At 46.2% G+C, this 19416-nt stretch overlaps 1 long non-coding RNA gene across 1 annotated transcript; it reads left to right on the top strand.

Annotated features, from left to right (window-relative positions):
- The first annotated feature begins 1620 nt into the window (after window positions 1–1620).
- LOC142486458 (uncharacterized) lies at window positions 1621–14371 on the top strand. The gene is made up of 6 exons (XR_012798971.1): window positions 1621–1734; window positions 5302–5419; window positions 6408–6474; window positions 8043–8153; window positions 11472–11581; window positions 13315–14371. It is a non-coding gene; the product is annotated as an uncharacterized LOC142486458 (long non-coding RNA).
- The last annotated feature ends 5045 nt before the right edge of the window (window positions 14372–19416 follow it).

The following is a 19416-nucleotide window of genomic DNA, read 5'->3' as shown; positions in this document are numbered from 1 at the left end:
CTGCATCATCTTCTGTAAAGTGCAGCTACAGCATGATATTATCAGCATTTGGTGCGGTATAATCAGAGGTATCTATGTGCTTTTGTGCCTGTTTTAAGTCCTCCAGCTTAACGCCCCTACACCTCCCACTACACAGGCATACTTACTTATGCATACACTGACATCTGGCATACCTACACACACCCCAGGGCCACTTCCTTCCCCTGATGTCAGGGAGAGGATGGGCATGCAGAGTGCAGTAAGTCTCCACGTTACTCTGGCCAACAGTCTTGGCCTACCTCCAGCATCTGTCACCCACAACATCTGTTCCCTCCTTGTAAAGTGCTGAACTATCTCACCTGGGTCAGTGCTATAGCTGATCACAGTGCCCGATCAGGATGTCACTGTGACAGGCAGCAGTGCAGATTGACCGGTCAATCAATGCAGTGCCACAACATATGCACTAAATGAGATTTCCGTGCCCCCAGTCAGGTTACTCCCTGGGCAGTGACCCTGCTCACACCCTCCCCTAGTTCCACCTCTGATCACAATTATCTCTCTTGGAGAGTGTAGCAAATTGGAGTTGGGGGAATCTCACCTCTGCCATGCATGGTCACAATCTGGGCACAGGACCCAAATAGTGGGCAATGTGGCACTTCTTACAGTAGAGAATAAGTAACTTTATTCTTTACTTGTGTATTAAGGACCTTATTTGCATTAAATTCAGTCCACATGGGACCAAGACTTTCTGGCTTACTGAACAAAGTGGAATTGTTTCGTAGAGGGTGGAGAATTGTATTTTATCTGAAATTACCCCCTCTGCACAAAATACAAACAATTACTGCTGCGGCACAGTTTATTCGAGCATTTGCCCGTTCTGTGCCGCAGCAGTAGCCTGGCGCGCGCCCGAGTGTGACGGGCGCGCGCCGAAGCAGCGGAAGAGCGCCCTCCGATCGGGGCGCTCTCCCTACCGCTGCAGGGTCCGCCGGGTCCCCCGGAACCCCCTGCCGCTGTCCCGCGATCGCGGGACACCAGGGCTCCCTCGGAGAGCCCTGGACGCGCGTGCAGGGGGCGCAGGCTCCCGAAGACGCGTGACCGCGCGTCTATGACGCGCGGCACGCCGAGGGGCGGCCACTAGCAAGCCGGGAAATCTCCCGGCTTGCGGATCTGGCCGCACTGCGATAAAGTGTGTCGCCAGTGTATACCCATACAAGTACCTTGTGGAAGTTGTTGCCCTCTATCTTCCTGTGGTCTCTCCCTGTTTCTCACCGTGCCTCCTCCCATTTCCTTGCACCTCTGCGTCTCCGCATATATCCCTATACTCAGAGCCGGCTCCGGTCAGTGACATGGGATGCCCAAATATGAGCATACCCATATATGGGCATCCATGCCACTGACCGGAGCCCGCTCTGTTGCGGATATGGAGAGAGACTGGGAGATTTACATCCCCTTATAATTCATATGGTGCATAGTACCGGCACGTATTGTTTTACCGGTACTGTGTACCTTCTTACTTTCACACTGGTACAGTATGTGCTGCAGTGGGACTGAGAGGGATATATTGGTAACACATAGTCATTGGTGGGGGAATTCAATCCATTTTGAAAATAGTAATGCATTGTTTTTTACTTTTTTTTTTGCAGTAATGAAGAATGAAAAAGTTCTGTTAAAATTGAATTGGACGTGAACTGGATTCAGCATTTCATCATCAACTCTGCACCAGTGTGAATTGACGTTCTTTAATGTTCTGACAAGGTACATGCAACATCTCTTCCTCTACCCCTACACCACCCTCTGCCTCTTGCCTCTCTCTCCACCTCCCTGCTAAGCGTATTAACCCATCTAATGTAATCCACATTCCTTGTCTCACTTTACTCTTCCCTTCTCACGTGCCCTCTGGAATGTCCACCACTTCTCATTCCCCTCACCCCTGTCCTACTCGATACCTCAGCTTAATTGAACTCTCTCCTCTGACATCTACCCTTATCTCTAACCTCTCCTCACTTTCTGCTTAAACTATCTTGTTAACTCTTACAACGCTATCATCTCCTCCTCCCTCCTCCTCCATCATCTATATGCCCCTTCTAGGCTCTGACACACTCATCCCTCTAAGGCCGTGATTATCATGGGCACACGCTTGGTCGTCCACAGTGCGTGCGAGCGATGCAGGGCCTCCCCGTCGCCTCGGACCTCAGTGCAGGGATTGCTGGAGCGACAGGCATGCGCTAACTTTGCCTTCTGTTGCGTGCTTACTATAGACGCAGCCTAACCCATGCATTGGTTTAATTCACAAGCACGCTCTCATCACACTTCATCACATCACACTGCTGCTCTTAACACCTATGGAGGAAATCTCACAGTCTGATTTTCTACACTAAACCTTTGTCCTGTTCTGTAAAACTCTGCTCCTTTTTTTAAGGTCAAATACTACTTTTTCCTCACTCATCAACACTCCAATTTCATTCACACTGTCTTCTATGTATTTGAGTCCCACCACTGACTTTCTCCTCCCACTTAACATCCATCCTTTATTTCTCCTCAAGCCTTTGCTCACTTGAGGCAAGGTGGATGCCATCCACAAGTAGATTCGTTCTCTCCCTTCCCCCTCTCTCTTTTTCTATCTAGATCTCATTGCACTCTTGACTCCTTTTCTCCTGTCACAAAGCTGGAACCTGATCTTCTCTTCTCCCTCTACCACATGCCCTCTCAATCCTATATTCTCACTCTCACCCACATCTTCAATTCCTCCATATCCTTTGGCTCTTTCAACTCTTCCTTTTAAGCATGCAGTGGTCACCCCTATTCTCAAAAATAACCTTGACCTTGTGTGAATTTCTAACTATCGCCCTGTATCCGTCCTACCATTTGCCTCCTAATTGCTAGAACGTCTTGTGATCTCCCGTTTGATCAACATTCTTAAATCACATGCTCCTCTGGGCCCTTCACAATCTGCCTTTCCCAATGTAACCAATTATGTACATAAAGAAAATTCCCAAGGTCCATTTTACTTACTAATCCTGCTTGATCTCTCTTCTGCTTTTGATACTGTCAATCACTCTTCTCATTCATATTCTAAACTCTTTCTTCGTATCCGCAGCAAACTTATATCCTGGTTTTCATCATACTTCTCCATCACACATTCTCCATCTCTGTTGCTAACGTGTCTTTGTCTCCTGTTGTTTTGTCTGTTGGTATACCTCAGGACTCTGTTCTGGGACCTCTCTCACTACATACTATCACTAGTTGACCTTATCAACTATTTTGGCCCTTGATATCATCTCTATGCAGATGATACACACACCTATCCACCCTACCGTCACTCCTGCAATTTAGTTCCTAGTTTCGGGTCGCCTCCTGGCTATATCCTCCATGGATGACACTCTTCTGCCTTAAACCTAATGTCTAAAACTGAGCTCCTCATATTTCCCCCTAAATCTGGCCTAATATCACCTTTCTCCATCGCAGTAAACAGTACTACCATCATCCTGTCATGAAAGCACATTGCCTAGGAGTAACATTTGACTCTTCCCTTTCCATCTTCATTCACGACACTGGCTAAAGTTTGTCGATTCTTTCTCTGTAATATTTCCAAGATTTGCCCTTTTCTCTGTCAATCTACTGCTAAAACGCCAATGCATGCCCTTATCGTATGGGTTAACATACTGCTAACAGGGCTCCCTGCTTCACAACTTTCTCATTTGCAATCTATCCAAAACTCTGCTGCTTGAATAATTTCCCTTTCTCCCACAACAGTATCTGCTCATCTCCTCCTCCTCCTTAAATCCCTCTCCTTGCTTCCCATCAAGTTTCAGATCACCTACAAAGTTCTCCTCCTTACCTTTTTGTTAAGGTTCTCTATTAGTGGTGTACCGAGTACTCGGCGTTACCCGACACATTTCCAGCTACCCGGACATTACTCGAAACCGGCCACTGAGAAGTGGACTTGGCCGGGTAATACCCGGCGTCGGGTAATGTCAGGGCAGCTGGAAATAATCTTTTATACTTACCTTTCCTAAGACATCTAGGATCAGCAGCAGCAGTCCTCTGATGTTGGCAGCATCAGAGGTGTCTTCACCTGGCGGGGGGAGCTGCAGGAATCACTTCCACAGCACCGAAGCAGGTAAGCTGTGTCTGTGAGCCTGCAGCTCCCCCGCCGGCTGAAGACACCACAGATGCTGCCACCGTCACAGGACTGCTGCTGATCCTAGATGTCACCGCCACCCGGAAGGTAAGTGCCAAACCGTGTACCCGACCGGGTAGAACCTTTCATTTTGGCCGGGTACCCGTTACCCATTTTTTTATAGTTGAGGACCCAGTCCAACACTATTCTCTATTCATCTGCTCCTTCCTACATATCATCTTTGGTCTCGTTATGCCCTTCCTCGTCTCCTAAGCTCTACTAATAACTGTCTCCATTATACTTCTTACACCTCTACTGCGCACTCGCTCTCTTGCCTGAAACCCTTTCCCATCAATTTACCTGTGAAACTCACACACACTCAGTATATGCCAACATACCCTCTTCCACCCACATTTAAGATCAACCTTAAAATTCACAACTTAAATGAAGCATTTCAATAGCTTTTACTCGTTGCTACTGTCACTCATTCAGTCACTAACTATTGTTCCCAAGAAGTGCTTTATACTACAGTACCCACCATTAAGGACAAGCATTGTCATCTACTGCACTTGTTCCCCCACCTGTTGTCTCTCTGTAAGTCTCCTTACATTTCTCTTAGATTGTAAACTACCCAGGACAGGGATTTACTTTCCTATTGTCTGTTTTTGTTTGTTGAACTTATTGTATAATAATTTCCTGTACTTTTTGGTCTCTCTTGTAAAGCGCTGAGTACACAATGGGTGGTATATAAATAGAGATATATGCAGAGTCTAGAGACAAGGCACACGTGTATAGGTAGCTACAGTTTATCCGGGACCGTATGCATCCTTGAAGTGCCTGTCCCAGTTATTTTCTATTGATTGCAATGTAGGAGTGTCTGTCCTGTCTTATTTTTTTTATTATTATTATTATTATTATTATTATATATACAAAGATATATACAAAGATTGTTTCCTGTCGTTAGCATGACATTGTGTGACACAGTGTGATGTCATTGATTCAGTAGATTGTGTGCAGACCGGGACTGCAGTACAGTTTCACTGACATGAATAACTTGTGTGGTAGAAGCTCTAGAAGGAGCACAGCTGTGGGAGGGAGGTGGATTTGCTTTGTATCACATGGTTTGGAGCAAGGTTCATTGTATGTATCGTCAATAATAATTATAATAATAATAATGCAATGCTTAACTTTTTTATTTCAAGAGGAAAGACTGCAGAACAGAAGTGAATATTGAAGCCATGTGTTCATTTTCTTGCAAAATAGAAAATTGAAGGACAGTTGAAGAGGAGGAAAATGACTACACAGAGACAGATAAGCAATGTGTATATTTCTCATTTAGTATTTGTCGTTTTATTGACTCCAAAAAATCCGGCTGCTAAGGGTTTCGCATTGGACATATTCACCTCTACTCCACCCCTTCCTGTGATCTGTACCATGCAGATTTTTGTTGATTCAATACATCATGAGTAGAGGGTGGCTACAGTATGAAGTACTGACCCAAGGACCACATCTACTACCATTCATAACAAGAACATGTGCAGTAGCGCACTGCTGCAGTTCTATGTTATTGCTATGAAAGGTTGAGGTGGTGCAATCATATGAATCTTGAGTGGGAGGGATCCTGTTTGCATCATTTAATTTGATCTAGGCCAGTAGAGTATATAACTCTCAGTACAGGTTACATATGGCATCAGTATTAGTGATTTAAAGAACAGAAAAACAGGAGTGGAGAACAAAACCAAGTAATGTTGAAGTTACTACTTTTTACTATTTACTTGGTCAGTCTGTACTGTCTACTCCCCACACAGCTGCTAAGGGTTTCCATTTGAGATACATTCACCTTCTACTCTGCACTACTGTGCTACCCTCTATTCAGAGATGAGTTCAAGTCATGTTTACCACTCTAAATCGCTCTGCAGTCATTGATTCAGCACATCATGGGTAGAGCATGGCTATAGATACAGCAAGCTTTATTTTACCCTAATATTGCATCAAAAAATAGAATATCACTCAGTTTCCTACAGATTTACTGATGCTGATAATGCAGAATCTCACCCTCCCATCATAATACACCAGAGGAAGAAATAATCCTTGCTATATATGTACATTGTGTGACATATTGCCTCCATGACCATTGATGGCAAATACATATTCTGTATAGAGCAGCTGTGTTATGATGTAGTTGTTATTGATCATCATTGAGATATAATCACAAGAATCTTATGCAAAGGGAAACTGTCATTAGCATAGTGGGATTTCAGCCCCCAAACTTCTGTAATATTAATGCAATGTCTTACTTTTATTGCAGTGAACACCGAAGAGACGGATCTACTACAACAGCAAAATGATCATGCAGTTGACAATATGTTGTTCTGGTAATGTGCACAATTATTATGTATGGGCTCCACACCACAGTGCTGGACATATTTTGTTAACTTCAACACTACCCCTACCATGGAGATGTCTTCCTGTGATTGGTGTTACTGATTCAGTACATCATATGCACAGTGTGGCTATTATATGATGGATTGATTTAATGAACCCACCAAACACTGATGACATCTGTATCATCTTCTGTAAAGTGCATCTACAGCAGGATATTATCAGCATTTGGGGTGATATAATCAGAGGCATCTATGTGCTTTTGTGCTGGGTAAAGTCCTCCAGCTGAACCGCCCCCCGCCCCCCACCCCCCTACACCTCCTGCCACACAGGCAAACTTACTTACACACACAGCACACTTACTTATGCACACTGACACTTGGCATACCTACACACACACACCCCACAGCCACTGGCATGCATGCAGAGTCCTGGGCATGCAGGATGGGCATGCAGAGTACAGAATATCTCCACCTTGCTCTGGCCCGTACTCTTGGCCTACCCCCAGCATCTGTCACCCACAACCTCTGTTCCCTCCCTGTAAATTGCTGCACTAACACACCTTGGTCAGCGCTGCAACCGATCACAGCACCGGATCATGTCACTGTGATAGGAAGCAGTGCTAATTGACCGGTCAATCAATGCCACGTGGCAACATACGCACCAAAAGAGATTTCCATGCCCCCTGACAGGCTACTCCCTGGGCAGTGACCCTGCTCATCTTCCACCTCTGATCACAATATTCTCTCTTGGAGAGTGTAGCAAATTGGAGTTGGGGGAATTTCACCTCTGCAGTGCATGTAGAGTCCTGTATGCAGAGTACAGAAAGTCTCCACCTTAGTCTGGCCCGTACTCTTGGCCTACCCACAGCATCTGTCACCCACAAATAATACATACACTAATACTCCCCACAATACACACTTTAATACCTCCTCAATAATAATCTCCCCAATAATATTATAGTCTTAAACACAATATACACAATACCCCCTAACACAAGATACCCAATCTAACACTCTCCTCTGCACCTCAACATAATATACACACTATAATACCCTACACACAATATAATACTCCCACACACACACACAATATACACACTATCCTCCTACCGCCATAAAACACAACCAATAATACACACACACTTTGTGGATGTTGGGACCAGCTCCTTGCATGCAACAGTGAAAGAGAGAGGCCTGCCATCCGTGCCTCCCTCCGTTTCCCATCTTCTCCCTGTCTCTCTCCCTCCCTTTCTTTGCATCTCCCTGCATCTTTGCGTATACCCAGTCAGTGACGGCTCCGGTCACGTGATGCCTTAATATGGGCTTATCCATATATCTGTTGCAGAGATGGAGAGAGACCTGGAGATTTTACATTTCCTTATAATTCATATTGGTACTTAGTACGGGCACTTATTGTTTTATCAGTACTGGGTACCTGACCGTACTGGCCTACGAGTGAGAAGGCAATATTGGCATCACACAGTTACTGTTGAATATGTCATTCAATCCATTTTGAAAATAGTAATGCAATGTGGTTTTGTTTTGTTTGCTTTTTGCAGTAATGAAGAATGAAAAAGTTATATTAAAATTAAATTGGAGGGGAACTGGATTCAGCATTTCTTCATGAACTCTGCACTTGTGAGCATTGACCTTCTTGAGTGCCCTGACAGGTACACGCAACTTTAAGACTATAATCTTCATCAACTGCTGTGCAAGCTTTCGTGCTATACCTCCCCCTCCGGTTTTGATTTATACATTTGCTCTCTCAATTCATGTCCTCTAATATCTGGAGGCTCTCTCCTAGCATTTCTCTCTACCACAGCACGTCATCCCAATGTAACCTCTCTCTTGTTCTTTCTGTTTACTGTTTCCTCACTCCTCTGTAAAACTTTTCTAATTTCTCTAACTTCCACACTCCTGCTTTTATCCACATGTTCTATACACTTTCCTTCCCCTACCTTTGCATGTGTCTACACAAAGCACCATTTGTACAGACCTCTATTGCAGCTATTTCTGCACTGCTCAATGAAATGCACTCCTGCACATCCTATTCTCTTCCACCTTCCCTCATTCTCTACGCCCCCCTCTCAAAGCCCCCTCTCTCTATGTCTCCTCTCTCTACGCCTATCTGTCTCATTCTCTTGACGCCCTTCTCTCTCTACATATCCCTATCTCTGTCTCTCTCTACACCTATCTCTGTGTCTCCTTCTATGCTCGCTGATGTTGGGGGATATCTCTTATAATCTTGGACCGGCTCATATACACATCAGGCCTCCCTACTAAGAGTGTTAACCTATCTAATGTAATCCACATTCCTTTCCTTACTTTTCTCTTCCCTTCTCCTGTGCCCTCTGGAATGTCCACTCTTACTAACAAGGCTCTAGTTGTACATAACCTCTTCTGCTCTCATCAGTCACAATCAGTCATTCCCCTCACCGCATCTTACCTGTCCCACTGATTTGCCTCTGCTTAATTAAACTCTCCTCTGACATCTACTCTAACCTCTCTTCTCTCTTCTCTCTTCTCTCTCTTTCTTTCTGCTTAAACTAACAATCTTATTAACTCTTACAATGCTATCCTCCTATCTATATGCCCCCTATAGGCTCTGACACACTCATCCCTCTAACCCACACCTTTGGCTAAATTCCCAAACACACTCATCACACTTCCACTCGCTGTTCTTAATACCTACGGAGGAAATCTCACACTTTGTTTGATTTTTCTACAGTAAAAATGTCTCCTGTCCTGTATAAAGCTGCTCTCTAGGGCTAAATACACTACTTTTTTCCACACTCATCAACACTCAAATTTAATTTACGCTGTTTTTTTTCTCTGTATTTGACTCCCTCCACTGACCTTCTCCTCCCACTTGCCATCCTTCCTTCACTTCTCCTCAAGCATTTGACTACTTCAGAGGCAAGGTGGATGCCACCCAAAAGGAGATTCCTTCTGTCCCTTCCCCCTTCTCTCCTTCTACCCAAATCTCCTTCTGCACTTGACTCCTTTTCTTCTCTTACAGAGCTGGAAGCTAATCATCTTCTATTCTCCCTCTACCACATGCCCTCTAGATCGTATCCCCTCACACCTTACTGCATCTCTTAGTCCCCACTCTCACCCACATCTTCAATTTCTCCCTATTCTCTGGATTTTTGCCCTCTTACTTTAAGCCTGTAGCGGTCACCCTTTTGTCAGAAACAAACTACACCCTATGTGCCTTACTAACTACCGCTCTGTATCCCTCATGCTGTTTGCCTTCTAATTGCTAGTGTCAACATTCTTAAATCACATGCCCTCCTGGATCCTTTACAACCTGCCTTTCGTACAGCACGTTCTACAGACTGTGCTTAAAGCTAATTCCCAAGGTTTTTCCCTACTAATCCTACTTGATCTATCGGCTGCGTTTGATGCTCTCAATCACTCTCCTCCTTCATATTCTAAACTCTCTCTTGGTATCAGTAACAAAGTTCTATCCTGGTTTTCATCATAACTTTCCTGTCACACATTCTCCATCTCTGTTGCTAACATGTCTTCGTCTTCTATTGATCTGTCTGTGGGTATACATCAGGGGTCTGTTCTGAGATCTCTCTTTCTCTCTACATACTATCATTTGGTGACTTCATCAATGCTTTTGGCCTTAGATATAATCTCTATGCGGATGATACACACACAAATCTATCCACCCCTGTTCTCACTCCTGCAATCAAGTCCCTACTCTTGGGTTGTCTCCTGGCTATATGCTCATGGATGGCACTCCACTGCCTTAAACTTAATGTCTAACACTGGGCTCATATTATCCCCTTTCTCCATCACAGTAAACAGTACTACCATCTATCTTGTCATCAAACATGTTGCATAGGAGTAACATTTGGCTCTTCAATTCCATCTCCATTCACATGCACGGCTATGGGTAAAATGTGTTGCCTCTTTCTCTGTAATATTGCCAAGATCTTCCCTTTCCCCTCTCAACCTACTGCTAAAACTCCAATGTATACTGTTATCCTATAGGTTATTTTAACATACTACTAACAGGCCTCCATGCTTCACAACTTTCTCCTATGCAAAACTCTGCTGCTTGAATTATCTCACTTTCTCCCACAACAGTCTCTGCTCATCTCCTTAAATCCCTGTCCTGGCATCCCATCAAGTTTTTGTATCACCTACAAAGTTCTCCTCCTTACCTTTTTGTTAAGGCTCTCCATTAATCTGCTCCTTCTTGCATATCATCTTTGATCTCTCGTTATGCCCTTGCTTGTCTCTTGCACTATAACCATAACTGTCTCCTGTAAACTTCTTTCACCTCTACTGTTCTCTCACTTGCCTGAAACCATTTTCCATCACTGCACCGTACATGTGAAACTTCCTCACACTCAGTATATGCCAACATAACCTCTTCCACCCACATGTAAGACCAATCTTAAAATTCACGACTTAAATCAAGCATTTCAAAAACTTTGACTCGTGGCTACTGTCCCACACCCACAGTCACTGCTAACAACTATTGTTCCCAAGATGTGCTTTCTACTAATTGTACCCACCATTAAGGACAAGCATTGTCATCTACTGCACTTCTTCCCCCAACTGCTGCCTCTCTTTAAGTCTTCTAACATTTCTATTAGATTGTAAAGTTCCCAGGGCAAGGATTTACTTTCCTATAATCTGTTTTTATTTGTCGCACTTATTTTTTAATTATTTTTCCCCTCCCCCTAATGATATACATATAGGTTTTCCTGTCATTTGCATGACAGAGTTATTATGGTTAACTATTGCATCATGTAGACTGCCTTTTCAGTGTGATGTAATTGATTCAGTACTTTGTGTGCAGACTGTGACTGCAGTACAGTGTCACGAACATTAATGACTTGTGTGGTAGAAGCTCTAGAAGGAACACAGCTATGGGAGGGAGGTGGATTTACTTTGGATCACATGGTTTGGCGCAAGGTTCATTGTATGTATGATCATAACCATGCAATGCTTAACTTTTATTTCAGGAGGGAAGAACAGTGAATATTGAAGCCATGTGTTTCTTTTCTGTCAGAAGAGAAATTTTGAAAGACAGTTGAAGAGGAGGAAAATGACTACACAGAGACAGATAAGCAATGTGTATATTTCTCATTTAGTATTTGTCGTTTTGTTGACTCCACACAATCCAGCTGCTAAGGGTTTCGCATTGGACATATTCCCCTCTACTCTACCCTTCCTGTGATCTGTACCATGCAGGTTTTTGTTGATTCAATACATCATGAGTAGAGTGTGGCTGCTGTATGAAGTATTGACCCAAGGACCACATCTACTACCATTCATAACAAGAACATGTGCAGTAGCGCACTGCTGTAGTTCTATGTGTTTTATTAAAGGTTGAAGTGGTGCAATCATATGAATCTGGAGTGGGATGAATCCTGTTTGCATCATATGGTTTCATCTAGGCCAGTAGAGTATATCTCTCAGTACAGGTTACACATGGCATCAGTAGTAGTGATTTAAAGAACAGAAAAAACAAGAGAAACTTCAATGTTGATAACAAAGCCAAGTAATGTTGAAGATACTCCTTTAACTATTTATTTGATCAGTCTGTACTGTCTACTCCCCACACAGCTACTAAGTCTTCCATTTGAGATACATTCACCTCCTACTCTGCACTGCTGTTCTGTCCTCTATTCAGAGATGTGTTCCAGTCATGTTTACCACTCTGAATCACTCTGCAGTCATTGATTCAGCACATCATGGGTAGAGCATGGCTACAGATACAGTAAGCTTTATTTTACCGGCTGATCATCCATAATATTGCATTAAAACATAGAATATTACTCAGTTTCCAAAAGATTCAGTGATGCTAATAATGCAGAATCTTACAACACATCCCATCATAATGCACCAGAGGAAGAAATAATCCTTGCTACACTACCGACACGTTTTATTGAAGCACGGCTAGCACCGCAAGCCGGGGGATGCCCCGGCGTGCTAGCCGCACTCCCTCAGCGTGCCGCGCATCACCGATGCACGGTCACGCGTCATCGGGTGCCTGCGCCCCCTGCACGCGCGTCCAGGGCTCCCCGAGGGAGCACTGGTGTCCCGCGATGTGGGGGACAGCGGCAGGGGGTTCCGGGGGACCCGACGGACCCGGCAGCGGAAGGGAGAAAGCCCCGATCGGAGGGCGCTCCTCCGCTGCTTCGGCGTGCGCCCGGCACCCTCCGGCGCGCGCCAGGTTACTGCTGCGGCCAAGAACGGGCAAATGCTCGAATAAACTCGGCCGCAGCAGTATACTGCTGCGGCACAGTTTATTCGAGCATTTGCCCGTTCTGTGCCGCAGCAGTAGCCTGGCGCGTGCCCGAGTGTGACGGGCGCGCGCCGAAGCAGCGGAAGAGCGCCCTCCGATCGGGGCGCTCTCCCTACCGCTGCCGGGTCCGCCGGGTCCCCCGGAACCCCCTGCCGCTGTCCCGCGATCGCGGGACACCAGGGCTCCCTCGGGGAGCCCCTGGACACGCGTGCAGGGGGCGCACGCTCCCGATGACGCGTGACCGCGCGTCTATGATGCGCGGCACGCCGAGGGGCGGCCACTAGCAAGCCGGGAGATTTCCCGGCTTGCGGTACCGACCACACTTCAATAAAGTGTGTCGGTAGTGTATCTGTACATTGTGTGACGTTTGGCCTCCATGACCATTGATAGCAAATACATATTTTGTATTGAGCGGCTGTGTTATGATGTAGTTGTTATTGATCATCATTGAGATATAATCACAAGAATCTTATGCAAAGGGAAAATGTCTGCAGCATAGTGGGATTTCAGCTCCCAAACTTCTGTAATATTAATGCAATGTCTTACTTTTATTGCAGTGAACACTGAAGAGACGGATCTACGTCAACACTGCACAGGACAAGAGCAAACACTACAAGCAGCAAAATGATCTTGCAGTTGCAAGTATGTTCTGTAATGTGCACAATTATTATTTATGGGCTACACACCACAGTGCTGGACATATTCTGTTAACTTCTACCCCTACCATGGAGATGTCTTCCTGTGATTGATTCAGTACATCATATGCACAGTGTGGCTATGATATGATGGATGGATTTAATGAACCCACCACCCACTGACATCTGCATCATCTTCTGTAAAGTGCAGCAGGATATTATCAGCATTTGGGGTGGTATAATCTGGGGCATCTATGTGCTTTTGTGCCTGGATAAGTTCCTCCAGCTGAACCACCCCCCTATACCTGCCACACAGGCATACTTACAGAGCACACTTACTTATGCACACTGACACTTGGAATACACACACACACACACACACAGACACTGTCATGCATGCAGTGTCCTGTATGCAGAGTACAGAAAGTCTCCACCTTACTCTGGCCCGTACTCATGGCCTATCCCCAGCATCTGTCATCCACAACCTCTGTTCCCTCCCTGTAAAGTGCTGCACTAACACACCTGGGTCAGCGCTGCAGCTGATCACAGTGCCGGATCATGATGTCAATGGGATAGGCAGCAGAGCTGATTGACAAGTCAATCAATGCAGCTCTGCAATATATGCACCAAAAGAGATTTCTGTACCCCCTGTCAGGCTACTCCCTGGGCAGCGACCCTTCTCACCCCTCTCATTCCACCTCTGATCACAATAATCTCTCTTGGAGTGTGTAGCAAATTGGAGTTGGGGGAATCTCACCTCTGTAGTGCATGGTCACAATCTGGACACTGTACCCAAATATTGGGCAATGTGGCACGTCTTACAGTAGAGAATAGAATAAGTAACTATATTCTTTACTTGTGTATTAAGGAACTTATTTGCAATAAAAATTCAGTCCACCTGGGACCAAGACTTTCTGGTTTTCTGAACAAAGTGGAATTGTTTTCCTATAATTTTATATTCTCTGAAATGTAACATCACAATAAAGTACTCCTATTTTTTTCCTTTGTGCTTTTTTATGGACTATTCCTTTATGTATTTCACTTAATGGGACTAATTACCTTACGATTAGATTTCACTTGTATTTTCTTGGGTTACTCTTTGGAATTTCTCTCTGTGTTCATTTATACTATCTTATTTAGAGCAGTCTTTGCCATTGGACCCCATTTCTTGCCAGAGAGATCTGTAACACAGAGTATTGAAGAGAGTACAGAACAGTGGTGAAGTAGATTTTTATGCTTCTAGGCAGCCTCCCTTCTCACCATGTATTCTGCCCCCGACGGTCTCTTGCACTGCTCCCTCCTACACCCACTCTCCTCACTCTTCCCTCCCCTCCCCGCTATCACTCAATGACCCCCTCTCATTCAATCCTGCTCCCTTACTCCCCCCTCACTCATTCTTCCTTCTGCACACACAATCCTCCCGAATATCACTCCCAAACAACACACACACTAATTCTCCCCACAATACACACTATAATACCTCCTTGTGACGATAGCTTCCACAGGCTTATTAATATTACACAAAAATAATTGGGTTTGAACTGAACGAGGCTTAAGATATAATAAATTGTATTTATTCCTTAGAATATAGGTGAACACAACAGATAATACAGTAACGAACAAGAAGTACACTTACTTAAGGGTTGGGGAATGAGAAGTATGATGTAGCATTTCTTTCAGCAGTGAGGAAATCATTCAGGTGATATCAGGTAACCATATCAGCAAACGAAGACAAAGGATATATGGGTGGACAGCAGTTTATAAACCATTCTCCTTCTATTCTTAACCTTAAGCACAGGGGATTGGTTTCCAATTACCTCCAGCCACTCACTAACGTGGGAAAGCATTCTGACCCATGCCCCCCTGCTAGTTGGCACATGCGCAGTAGAACTCTGGGGGTCTCATTTCTGAAGCCCCACATTTACGTCAGGAATGCCAGACAGTCTACCATTTGGAGTTCTGGCAGGAAAACCTTTGTTGAAAGGTGTTAACTGGAACACTTAAGACCTGCCCTGGTTTGGGCTTCGGATAAACAGTGAGGGTGATAAAACTCTTTGAACAGCACTTAAATCCTAGACATAGCGGCGTCCCCAGGGCCATCTGCTACCTTATGGCCCAAAAGAATCTCTTCTGGGTCTTTGTCCATACCTTAAGATACACTATTAAGCATAAAACATAAACGTATTAAAATATCCGGTTCCGTTAGGTTTAGCAGGTCCAAACTTCCCAGTTCGCATTGCCAGAACTGGGACACCATATGGTCCAAAAAGCGACTTGCTACGACCTAAGAAACCGGAGTTACACCAATGCACATTAAATCATTTTAATACAAAAATCTCCATTGAAAAAGAAATCTCAGCTTTTCACTAAATCCCCATTGAAAACAACGGGCAGCTCCGCCATAGACTTTCAATGGTAAATCGCCGCCATTGAAGTCAATGGGGGTTTTCTGCCATTGAAGTTTATGGGAAAAGTCCCGAACTTCAAGGGGGTCCATACTCCGTCGGGTTGGTCCAAGCGGGTCAAGGATGGTTCTGCAGCGATGCCGGAGCAGTGGCTACAGATACCCCAAACCCTGATCCGCTGAACCCTCCGGAACCGGAGATATGGATTCCTAAAATTCAGCATTTCTCACTTAGTCATTTTTCTGAGCCGTTTCTGCCGCCGCCGGCAAAGCCTATGGCGCGACCCGCTCTATCTGGTTCGACCCTTATCGGGGGTCCAGGATTCGGGGACCCGGTGGTGGTCGAGTGGGGGGACGCTTAGGAACTAGGGGCAAAAAGAATTTTATCCCTAGGTGCCCTAAAACAGTTTATTTCCCCGCTAATTGACGTTGAACTTGACCCAGTGATTTTAGCTCTTTTGAAGGACATTGTATCCGCTTTGCGGTTTGCGGTCTGGACGGCAGCCAACTAGGTTACCTCGAGGCATCTCCATTGAAGTCAATGAGCCCATTGACTTTCAATGGGAAACCGCCGCTCTCCCTCTCGGACGCCACCTGCTGGTCACTACAGGAAACAGGACGAAAACAGCACAAATTCCTATTGAAATGCATTGAGCCCTAATGGCGGCCAATGGGGACCTGCAAAATGGTGCCCGAAAAGGCGGGAAACTTACACAAAGAGCTATAATCATTAAAGAATTATTAACCCTTGTGCTCCCGGATGGATTCTAGTGTGTGTGTGATGCAAACACTGAGTAACCAGACATTACAATGGAACAGGGGAAAATACATTTACATGTCATAACAAGGGTTACATCACATTTCTGGACCTCAGCCCAGTTAACCCCTTGTCTCCCTGGTGCGGTCAGGGGTGGCCAAATGGGGTGCAACCCCTTTAATACCGGGCCACCCCCTCTCTCCCTCTACACCTCCCCTTCTTAATGCGTGTCCTGTGGCCCACTGGCCCTGACGGGGAGTGGGGCACTGCTGGCACCATTAATGAATTCAGTCTCAGAGGGATAGTCCTGGCGTGAAAGTCCATCAGCATTGCTGTTTTCACTACCCTTTTTGTGCTGAATGGTGAATTCAAATTCTTGCAAAGCCAAGCTCCATCTCAGCAGTTTGGCATTTTCCCCTGATACCCTCTGTAGCCAGCTCAGGGGATTGTGGTCGGTAATGACCGTGAAAGCCCTCCCATAGACATAGGGCTGGAGCTTTTTGAGTGCCCACACAATGGCCAAGCACTCCTTTTCAATGGTGGCATATGCCACCTCCCTGGGGAGCAGTTTGCGACTGAGATACACCACAGGGTGCTCTTTGCCGTCGTCCCCCACCTGGCTCAACACAGCCCCCACACCAAAGTCTGAGGCATCAGTCTGAATAAGAAAATGCTTGGTATAATCTGAGGCAGCCAGGATGGGGGCCTCAGCAAGCGCAGCTTTCAGTGCCTGGAAAGCAGTTTCACAGGCAGGAGACCAGGTAATAAGCACAGGCAGTTGCTTCTTAGTCAGATCAGTCAGGGGTTTGGCCACGGCGCTGTACTGTGGGACAAATTTCCTGTAGTACCCTGCGGTGCCCAAAAAGGCCATGACCTGTTTCTTGGTTTTTGGAACAGGCCACTGAACTATGGCTTCTACCTTGGCTGGCTCTGGCTTGAAATGCCCTCCACCCACCCTGTGCCCTAAGTACAGGACTTCTGCCATACCTACCATACACTTAGTGGGTTTTAAGGTAAGCCCAGCCTCCCTGATTCTATCCAGCACCTCAGCTACATGTCCTATGTGGGATTCCCAGGAATTACTAAAGACAGCAATGTCATCTAAGTAAGCCCTGGCATAGCTCTGCATCCCTTCCAGTAACCTATTGACCAGGCGTTGGAAGGTAGCCGGGGCATTCTTCATCCCAAATGGCATCACCAAAAACTCATAGAGGCCACTTGGAGTGATGAATGCTGACTTCTCCCTAGCCTCCAGGGTCAGGGGAATCTGCCAGTAGCCTTTGCTCAGATCCATGGTGGTCAGATACTTTGCCCCCGCGAGTTCATCTAGTAACTCATCCATGCGGGGCATGGGGTAAGCATCTGACACCGTCCCAGCGTTGAGCAACCGGTAGTCCACACAAAACCGGGTGGTTTTGTCCTTCTTAGGCACTAGGACTACTGGACTTGCCCAAGGGCTCTGGGACGGAGTAATTACCCCTAGGGTCAGCATCTCCTCAATCTCTCTCCATACTTGTCTTGACCTCTGCTGACACTCTATAAGCGTGCTTATGCAGAGGCTGCAGGTCCCCTGTGTGTACTGGGTGTTTGGTGAGATGTGTGGTCCCTGGCATGTCAGTGAAGAGGGCGCTATACTGAGCTAGCATGTCCCTGGCTTCTCCCTTCTGCCTAGCACTCAACTGTGCCCCGATCTCTACCTGCTCAACAGTGTTTCCTTGCTTTGCCTCCCCTAGGAGATCAGGCAGAGCATTGCTCGCCGGATCCTCCAGCAGTGGGCTACAAATGGCCATTACTGCTCCCATACTCGGTGCTCTGTATTCCTTTAACATATTAATGTGATATGTCTTGTGCCTCTCAGGCGCTACCTGTACAACATAGTTGCACTCATTCACCTTTCGGATAACCGGGTACAGTCCCGACCAGGCAGCCATCAGCTTGTTCTCCCGAGTGGGTTTGAGAACAAGCACCTGCTGTCCTGGGATGAATTCTCTGCTACGGGCCTGCTGGTCATACCATTGCTTCTGCTTGGTCTGAGCAGCCCTGAGGTGGTCCTGGGCCACCCCCATAAGCATCTCTAACCGGTCTCTGAGATCTACTACATACTGGATCACTGAAGCATCAGTAGCAGTAGTCTCCCCCTCCCATCCCTCACGGAAGAGGTCCAGAGGTCCACGTACCCTGCGGCCATATAGTAGCTCGAAGGGGGAGAAGCCTGTAGATTCTTGCGGTACCTCTCGGTATGCAAACAGCAAATGCTGCAGGTGAATCTCCCAGTCTTTCCCCTCCGCCTCTATAAAGGTCCGAAGCATCTGCTTCAGGGTACCATTAAACCTCTCACATAATCCGTTTGTTTGGGGATGGTAAGGGGTAGTGCGCTGGTGCTGTACACCGCAGGCATCCCAGAGACAATGTAACAGTTCACTCATGAACTGCGACCCCTGATCAGTTAGGATCTCACTAGGGAAACCTACCCTAGCAAAAATGTTCAGCAAAGCTGCTGCCACTGTCTTGGCACTTATGGTGCCCAGCGCTACCGCCTCAGGGTACCGGGTGGCAAAATCCACCACCGTGAGGATGTAGCACTTCCCTGACCTGCTTGGAATCATGAGGGGTCCTATCAGGTCCACCGCTACCTTCTGGAAGGGTTCCCCTATTATCGGTAGGGGTCTCAGGGGTGCCTTCACACGGTCGCCCGCCTTACCTACTCGCTGGCAGGCATCACAGGAGCAGCAGAAATCAGCCACATCCCTGGATGCCCCCGGCCAGAAATAACGCTGCAATAACCGGGCTCGCGTTCTGGTGACCCCCTGATGTCCCGCTAACGGAATAGAGTGAGCTACCCGTAACAATTGCTGTCGGTACC

This window comes from Ascaphus truei, unplaced genomic scaffold (genome assembly GCF_040206685.1).
Source record: "Ascaphus truei isolate aAscTru1 unplaced genomic scaffold, aAscTru1.hap1 HAP1_SCAFFOLD_880, whole genome shotgun sequence".
NCBI classification, from domain to species: domain Eukaryota; kingdom Metazoa; phylum Chordata; class Amphibia; order Anura; family Ascaphidae; genus Ascaphus; species Ascaphus truei.
This window is presented reverse-complemented; position numbering and strand designations above follow the sequence as displayed.